The 9,809-nt window shown below is 50.1% G+C and overlaps 1 protein-coding gene across 2 annotated transcripts in view; it reads left to right on the top strand.

Moving 5' to 3' along the window:
• LOC142303138 (matrix metalloproteinase-21-like) overlaps positions 1–9,809 on the top strand; it is a 119,779-nt gene that overhangs the window by 64,315 nt on the left and 45,655 nt on the right. The window contains exon 1 of one of the 2 annotated variants that reach the window (XM_075344285.1): positions 3,746–3,911. The exons of the other annotated variant lie outside the window; for it this stretch is intronic. The gene's annotated coding sequence lies outside the window, so the exon portion shown is untranslated. Of the gene's footprint in view, positions 1–3,745; positions 3,912–9,809 lie in introns of those variants that run through there. 2 annotated transcript variants of the gene reach the window in all.

Raw genomic sequence — 9,809 nt, forward strand, 5'->3', positions numbered from 1 at the left:
CGAACCCTGATCCTAGTTTACTGCTGATGCCCCTGGATTATTTGGTTCGGTGAAGTCCATGAAGGTGTCCTCCTCACCGTGCAGGTGATTATCAAGCAATATAGAACTGGCGCCTGATCTAGGGCCCTGTGCCCCGTGCGTGCTCCGGTCCCAGCGGTACTTGTCCGTACCTGCCCTGGCGACCTCTCTCCTGTGCCCCCGGGTCACCGTCAAGCGGACCCAGCTCGAGCACTTCCGCACACCTCTCTGTGTGCCACTGTTCTCTTTGTCCCCTCCCACCAGGCTGGCTAATCCCGAGACTCGTTCCTACTCTAGGCGACCATCCCCTTACTTGATTAACCCTTTAGTCCCGGTGTGGAGTGGAGAACTAGGATTTTGGTTGTGCTTTGGTGGTATCGGCACTGATACTCCAGGTCCCAGGGGGTAGGTCCTGCATCCCCAAGAGGATGCAGTTCCTTGTAGTGCCCTGAGTGGCTCAGGGGCGCTACATTATACACCAGGGGTGAGGAGGTGGATATTATACACTGGGGGTGAGGAGCCAGATGTTATACACCGGGGGTGAGGAGCCGGATGTTATACACCGGGGGTGAGGAGCCAGATGTTATACACCGGGGTGAGGGGCCGGATGTTATACACCAGGGGTGAGGAGCCGGATATTATACACTGGGGGTGAGGAGCCGGATGTTATACACTGGGGGTGAGGAGCCGGATATTATACACTGGGGGTGAGGAGCCGGATATTATACACTGGGGGTGAGGGGCCAGATGTTATACACCGGGGGTGAGGAGCCGGATGTTATACACCAGGGGTGAGGAGCCGGATATTATACACTGGGGGTGAGGAGCCGGATGTTATACACCGGGGGTGAGGGTCCGGATGTTATACACTGGAGGTGAGGGGCCAGATATTATACACCGGGGGTGAGGGGCCAGATGTTATACACCGGGGGTGAGGAGCCGGATGTTATACACCGGGGGTGAGGAGCTGGATGTTATACACTGGAGGTGAGGGGCCAGATGTTATACACCGGGGGTGAGGAGCTGGATGTTATACACTGGAGGTGAGGGGCCAGATGTTATACACCGGGGGTGAGGACCTGGATGTTATACACCGGGGGGTGAGGGGCCGGATGTTATACACTGGAGGTGAGGGGCCAGATGTTATACACCGGGGGTGAGGAGCTGGATGTTATACACCGGGGGTGAGGAGCTGGATGTTATACACCGGGGGTGAGGAGCTAGATGTTATACACCGGGGGCGAGGAGCTGGATGTTATACACCGGGGGCGAGGGGCCGGATGTTATACGCCGGGGGTGAGGGGCCGGATGTTAAACACCGGGGGTGAGGGGCCGGATGTTATACACCGGGGGTGAGGAGCTGGATGTTATACGCCGGGGGTGAGGAGCCGGATGTTATACACCGGGGGTGAGGAGCCGGATGTTATACACCGGGGGTGAGGGGCCGGATGTTATACACCGGGGGTGAGGAGCTGGATGTTATACGCCGGGGGTGAGGAGCCGGATGTTATACACCGGGGGTGAGGAGCCGGATGTTATACACCGGGGGTGAGGGGCCGGATGTTATACACCGGGGGTGAGGAGCTGGATGTTATACGCCGGGGGTGAGGAGCCGGATGTTATACACCAGGGGTGAGGAGCCGGATGTTATACACCGGGGGTGAGGAGCCGGATGTTATACACCGGGGGTGAGGAGCCGGATGTTATACACTGGAGGTGAGGGGCCAGATATTATACACCGGGGGTGAGGGGCCAGATGTTATACACCGGGGGTGAGGAGCCGGATGTTATACACCGGGGGTGAGGAGCTGGATGTTATACACTGGAGGTGAGGGGCCAGATGTTATACACCGGGGGTGAGGAGCTGGATGTTATACACTGGAGGTGAGGGGCCAGATGTTATACACCGGGGGTGAGGAGCTGGATGTTATACACCAGGGGTGAGGAGCCGGATGTTATACACTGGGGGTGAGGGGCCAGATGTTATACACCGGGGGTGAGGAGCTGGATGTTATACACTGGAGGTGAGGGGCCAGATGTTATACACCGGGGGTGAGGAGCTGGATGTTATACACCGAGGGGTGAGGGGCCGGATGTTATACACTGGAGGTGAGGGGCCAGATGTTATACACCGGGGGTGAGGAGCTGGATGTTATACACCGGGGGTGAGGAGCTAGATGTTATACACCGGGGGCGAGGAGCTGGATGTTATACACCGGGGGTGAGGGGCCGGATGTTATACGCCGGGGGTGAGGGGCCGGATGTTAAACACCGGGGGTGAGGAGCCGGATGTTATACACCGGGGGTGAGGAGCCGGATGTTATACACCGGGGGTGAGGGGCCGGATGTTATACACCGGGGGTGAGGAGCTGTATGTTAAACACCGGGGGCGAGGAGCTGGATGTTATACGCCGGGGGTGAGGAGCTGGGTGTTATACACTGGGGGTGAGGAGCTGGATGTTATACACCGGGGGTGAGGGGCCAGATGTTATACACTGGGGGTGAGGAGCCAGATGTTATACACTGGGGGGTGAGGGGCCGGATGTTAGACACCGGGGGTGAGGAGCTGGATGTTATACACCGGGGGCGAGGAGCTGGATGTTATACACCGGGGGGAGGAGCCGGATTGTATACGCCAGGGGTGAGTAGCTGGATGTTATACACCGGGGGTGAGGAGCTGGATGTTATACACCGGGGGTGAGGAGCCGGATGTTATACACTGGGGGTGAGGAGCCGGATGTTATTATACACCGGGGGTGAGGAGCCGGATGTTATACACCGGGGGTGAGGAGCTGGATGTTATACGCCGGGTGTGAGGAGCAGGATGTTATACACTGGGGCGAGGAGCTGGATGTTATACGTCGGGGGTGAGGAGCAGGATGTTATACACTGGGGGTGAGGAGCCGGATGTTATACACCGGGGGTGAGGGGCCGGATGTTATACACTGGGGGTGAGGAGCAGGATGTTATACACCGGGGGTGAGGAGCCGGATGTTATACGTCGGGGGTGAGGAGCAGGATGTTATACACCGGGGGTGAGGAGCAGGATGTTATACACCGGGGGCGAGGGGCCGGATGTTATACGCCGGGGGTGAGGGGCCGGATGTTAAACACCGGGGGTGAGGGGCCGGATGTTATACACCGGGGGTGAGGAGCTGGATGTTATACGCCGGGGGTGAGGAGCCGGATGTTATACACCGGGGGTGAGGAGCCGGATGTTATACACCGGGGGTGAGGAGCAGGATGTTATACACCGGGGGTGAGGGGCCGGATGTTATACACTGGGGGTGAGGAGCAGGATGTTATACACCGGGGGTGAGGAGCCGGATGTTATATACTGGGGGGTGAGGAGCTGGATGTTATACACCGGGGGATAGGAGCAGGATGTTATACACCGGGGGTGAGGAACCGGATGTTATACGCCAGGGGCAATGAGGCTGAATAAGAAACCGGAAATTAATGATTAAGAGCTAATACTTTTGTCCACTTATTCTTTAATCTTGTAAGACTCACTGTTCCGTGCAATCAGTTCACATAGGATAAGAAGGCAGTCGCGGTGGACATTGTCCTATTCCCATCATTGCAGGTTAATATTTTCAAGCAGCTGACATTATGAGTGATCAGTCCAGGGATCCTGGTAGCTGATGTCTGAAAACAGCCGGGACCATCCATCTGTAGACAAGTAGCCTGAGTGCAGAGGTACATCATTACAGGTTTTTGGCATTCCTTGCCCAATTCGTTATAAGCTAACAGCTTGTATGACAGCTCAGATGAAAGCTGCTGATTTATGCCTGGGCGGGATCACACACATCCCTGCTCCGAGGGTGTTAAAGAAGACCAGTCAGTGGGCTGCAGACGAACATCCGACACTTAGAGAAGGAGAATCTCCGCAAGTGAGTACAACCTGACCCAACCGAGATGAGGCTGAAGCCGCCCCGTCTAGGCTATCCCATTACTATTCCATATCCAACTTTTCTTCTAAGATCTATGAAGAAAACACTTTAAGCATCTTGAGGAACAGTAACTATAATTTTACTTAATTTTTATTGTTATATTATATACTATTTATATTCTATATATGGTAACTCTATTTTTATTAGATCCTAAAGATATTGAATGAATCTGTTTCATTTCTTTTTTTGCTATTGGGATCTAAGGGGTAAAGTTTCTCCTTGTGGAGAGTCACATCCCATTATGAGGAGACTTAAACACCTCACATGCTTTTTGCTAATAATTTTGTTGTACTGTTTATGTTGTTTTTTATGTTTTGCTATATTGCATATTCAAAGTGTTTTCTCTTAGGCTAGATAACGCTTGCAGATTTTAGGCTGGAGCCAGAAATGCTTTCATGTGTATAAAAGAAAGACTAATAAGTCTAAAAAATTTAGCTTAAAAACAACAAAAAAAAATATTGTTCCTCAAGCCTAAAAAGGCAAATAATTGTACGTCCATCAGCTGGATCATGGAATTAGCTGGTCCCATTCCCACATTTAGTGCAGTCAATACCTGGTCAGCAGTGAGATTGACTTTATTATTCCACTTGTCTGACCCCCCCCCCCCATTTTTTTTTTTATCCGAAATTACCCTTTAATATACTGTATCATCTAGAGTATTTGTTTAAAGGGATAGTTCCACCTGGACAAGTTATCACATATCTACTGCTTGCTGATCACTGGAGTCCCCCTTGAGATGTGGTTCTAAATTGTCCATTTAGATTGGAAGGATGGCCCCTAGTGATGAGCGGGCACTACCATGCTCGGGTGCTCGGTACTCGTAACTAGTGATGAGCGGGCACTACCATGCTCGGGTGCTCGGTACTCGTAACTAGTGATGAGCGGGCACTACCATGCTCGGGTGCTCGGTACTCGTAACTAGTGATGAGCGGGCACTACCATGCTCGGGTGCTCGGTACTCGTAACTAGTGATGAGCGGGCACTACCATGCTCGGGTGCTCAGTACTCGTAACTAGTGATGAGTGAGCACTACCATGCTCGGGTGCTCAGTACTCGTAACTAGTGATGAGCGGGCACTACCATGCTCGGGTGCTCGGTACTCGTAACTAGTGATGAGCGAGCACTACCATGCTCGGGTGCTCGGTACTCGTAACTAGTGATGAGTGGGCACTACCATGCTCGGGTGCTCGGTACTCGTAACTAGTGATGAGCGAGCACTACCATGCTCGGGTGCTCTGTACTCGTAACTAGTGATGAGCGGGCACTACCATGCTCGGGTGCTCAGTACTCGTAACTAGTGATGAGCGGGCACTACCATGCTCGGGTGCTCAGTACTCGTAACTAGAGATGAATATAATGGAAGTCAATAGGGAACTGGAGCATTTGTCTAGAATATCTTCCGAGTTTCCATTGACTTCCATTAAACTCGATACGGGAGTCAAGCCCATCCGAGCATCCAACAGCTCGTTACGAGTACTGGGCACCTGAGTATGGTAGTGCTCACTCATCACTAGTGGCCACCAGGCACTTCACTGTTCCATTCATTTATATGGAAGGGCAGGATTATCACAGACAATAATATAGGCTATGAATGAAGACCTCCATTATAATTGGGCATTTTCAGTGCCACGTTCTCAGGAACTCTGCTCTCGGACCTCCAGAGATCAACAACCTGTGGCTAAGTGAAAACCTTCAAAGCTGTGAATAACCCTTTAAGTGTATAATTTTATTGGTTTTGCATTGTGATAATATTATGTATCTTTAGCATTTTAAATTTCACTTACACTAAAAGGGTTTTCCTAGAAAAAAAAAGCAACTATTGTGCTGATCGCTGGGGTCTGACCATCGTGATCCAAAGAAATCCTAAAATTGGGCCTCTGGAACCCTGCGATTGGGTCTTGAATAGAGAAAAAGTGCACATGCTCGAGCTCTGCTCCATTCATTGTCTACAGGACTGACGGAAAAAGCTAAGCACAGCGTTGCCAACTTCCACCAGTCCCATAGACCATGAATGGAGCGGAGGTCGAGCATGCTCAGTTCTGCTTCTCTTTCAAGGTCCCGGAACCCCGTTAACTTGCAATTTTGAGAAAACCTCCTTTAAAAGGAGTCGTCCAGGTTAGATTTCTCCTACTAATGTGAAAAGTCTCCTGGATTAGAGTAGGTACCACTACCAGATTTTTTGATCTCCTCTAATTGCCAATGCTAGGAAAGGTAGCTGATTTGTCCTTATTGAAATTAAAGGGGTTATTCCCATCTCCAAGATAATAATATTAGCCAATACCTCCAATTAGAAATGTAGTATTTCTCCTGATTAGCTATGTCTATTACCTCATGGGCAGGGCATTGCAGCTTAGGTGTCCATGGTTAAGTCCACTCATATAGTGACAGTTAGTTATAGGCTCATGGATACCTAAGCTGCAATGCCCTGCACATGAGGTAAGAGAGATGGCTAATCAGGAGAACTATACTACATTGCTAATTGGATGTATTTGCTAAATATCCCATTAAAATCCTAACTTTTCAATGCTTCTTCGCTGCTATAGAGGGGTGGCCATCTTCATCGACCTCCTCCGTTACATCCCTAAAAAGCCTTTGGTACTCCAGCTCGAGTCAAACTTCAAATTCCAACTTGTCCTGACGGCCTGTCGGGCAATGCTAGGAGCAGTAGTTTCCCAACAGCTGGAGTGTCGAATAAACACATAAATATCTAATACTATTGGATTTTGATAAATTGAACAGAGGGGCAGAACGATCGCGGTCACAGGGATTGCAACCGTGACCGGGCCCAGGGGTGCAGGGGGCCCATCAGCCCTAGCTCCTTCTTCAGCTGGATGTGCGTGCGAGGGTACACATCCAGCTGAAATGCATCGCGGTGCAGAGACCTGTAAGGTGCCTCCACCTCGATACACGCTGCTGGACAAACTGAAGCCGGCAGCTTTCATCAGCGTCGCCGTGATTAAGGCGGCGCATGACAATGACGTCATGTGTTACCCTAGCAGAGACGCCAATAAAAGCTGACAGCAACTACGCGCCGGCTATAGGGGAAGACAATGAGTGAGGAAGGAGCCAGGGAGATGGTGAGTACAGTATATACCAGGAGGGGGACAGTATATACCAGAAGTGGCCTAGAAGAGGAACATATATACCAGGAGGGGGACAGTATATACCAGGAGGAGCCCAGGAGTGGAACATATATATCAGGAGGGGGACAGTCTATCCCAGGAGGGAGACAGTATATACCAGGAGGGGGACAAGATGTGCCAGGATGGAGGACATATTTACTAGGCTGGGGGACATACCAGGATGGCTAGCATAAACACCAGGATGGGGAACATATATACCAGGATAGGGAATATATATACCAGGATGATGGACATATATACCAGGATGGGGGACATATGTACCAGGATGGGGAACATAAATACCAGGATGGGGAACATAAATACCAGGATAGGGAACATAAATACCAGGATAGGGAACATATATACCAGGATGGGGGACATATATACCAGGATAGGGAAAATATATACCAGGATGGGGGACATATATACCAGGATGGGGGACATATATACCAGGATAGGGAACATATATACCAGGATGGGGGACATATATACCAGGATGGGGGACATATATACCAGGATGGGGGTCGTATATACCAGGATGGGGACATATATACCAGGATGGGGGACATATATACCAGGATGGGGGACGTATATACCAGGATGGGGACATATATACCAGGATGGGGAACATATATACCAGGATGGGGGACGTATATACCAGGATGGGGACATATATACCAGGATGGGGGACATATATACCAGGATGGGGGACGTATATACCAGGATGGGGACATATATACTAGGACAATAATAATACAATAATACATAATGGGGGGTAGGGCCACTTGTAGCCTATGATTTAGAACCCTACATGTATATATACATCTGACCAACATGTGGCTATGGGGGGCACAGGTCCAAATTTTGCACTGGAGCCCATCGGACTCTAGTTATGCCACTGATTGAACATGATGGAAGCCGAGGAGACACACAAGTAATTACAGAAGTACAAAATTATACTGAGCAAAAACACATTATTGGATCAGATCCATCAACAGCAGCTTGCTGACAGTTTCCACATCCAAAGTTTATAATTTTCTTAACTTTTCTTTAAAAAGTAAAACAAATAAAAAAGGTGAAGTCACTTTAAGTAAAGGGTTCCTGATTAGGACAGTATAATAAGGAAACATTTATCATGAAGGGATGAATCAGATGCCTGCAGGAAGGGTAAGCTAAAAACAAAGTGGGCGGCACAAAGTCTAAAGATGGTGGGGGGGAAGGGAGCGGAGTGTCTGGAGTCTGGATTTTATCATAAAGTAAGACATCTTGTTTAAAATAGAGGATAAAAGTATAAAACAGAATTGCCATAATCATTTATCACTAGGCACATTAAAGACGGGGGATGAAGAATGGCAGGAATTTAGCAGAAGCTACCTAAAATCCTCCATAATGGCGCCTAATGCACGGATTTTAATGTTCTGTACACTTCAAAGCCTAATATCTAAGAGCAATGATGCCAAATGCATGAAGCCCCCATGTGTCTGACGGGCCCAGGGGACGGGAAATACCAAGATAAATACCGAGGGACCAGACATAAAGGTCTGCAGCAGTACTCGTACTGACAAAAGTACCAGGACCAAAATCCATTTTGGAAATGGATGTCAATTATTATTATTATTATTATTATTATTATAGCGCCATTTATTCCATGGTGCTTTACATGGGAAAAGGGGTATACATAGGCAAAGTACAATAATCATAAACAAAACAAGGTATAGACTGGTACAGGAGGAGAGAGGACCCGGCCCGCGAGGGCTCACAGTCTACAGGAGAAGAGAGGACCCTGCCCACGAGGGTTCACAGTCTACAGGAGGAGAGAGGACCCTGCCCACGAGGGCTCACAGTCTACAGGAGGAGAGAGGACCCTGCCCCCGAGGGCTCACAGTCTACAGGAGAAGAGAGGACCCTGCCCCCGAGGGCTCACAGTCTACAGGAGGAGAGAGGACCCTGCCCGCAAGAGCTCACAGTCTACAGGAGGAGAGAGGACCCTGCCCGCGAGGGCTCACAGTCTACAGGAGGAGAGAGGACCCTGCCCGCGAGGGCTCACAGTCTACAGGAGGAGAGAGGACCCTGCCCGCGAGGGCTCACAGTCTACAGGAGGAGAGAGGACCCTGCCCGCGAGGGCTCACCGTCTACGGGAGGAGAGAGGAAAAGGTCTACAAAAGATGGGTGAGGATACAGTAGGTGAGGGTAGAGCTGGTCCTTAGCGGATTGAGGGTTATTGTAGGCTTCTCGGAAGAGGTGGGTCTTCAGGTTTTTTTTTAAGCTTTCCATGGTAGGTGAGAGTCTGATATGTAGGGATAGAGCATTCTAGACTATGGAGGAGGCACGGGAAAAATATTGGATGCGGTGGTAGGAGGAGGCGATAAGAGGGGAGTAGAGGAAGAGATCTTGTGAGGATCGGAGGTTGCGTGCAGGTAAGTACCGGGAGAGTAGGTCACAGATGTACGGAGGAGACAGGTTGTGGATGGCTTTGTATGTCATGGTTAGTGTTTTGAACTGAAGTCATTGGGCAATGGGAAGCCAGTGAAGGGATTGGCAGAGAGGAGAGGTCGGGGAGTAGCGGGGGGACAGGTAGATTAGCCAGCCAGCATAGTTTAGAATAGATTGTAGGAATGTGAGACTGTTAGAAGGGAGGCCACAGAGCAGGAGGTTGCAATAGTCAAGACGGGAGATAATAAGGGAATGTGTACCACCCCGCAGCCTCGGCTGCGGC

This window comes from Anomaloglossus baeobatrachus, chromosome 4 (assembly GCF_048569485.1).
Source record: "Anomaloglossus baeobatrachus isolate aAnoBae1 chromosome 4, aAnoBae1.hap1, whole genome shotgun sequence".
Classification (NCBI taxonomy): Eukaryota; Metazoa; Chordata; class Amphibia; order Anura; family Aromobatidae; genus Anomaloglossus; species Anomaloglossus baeobatrachus.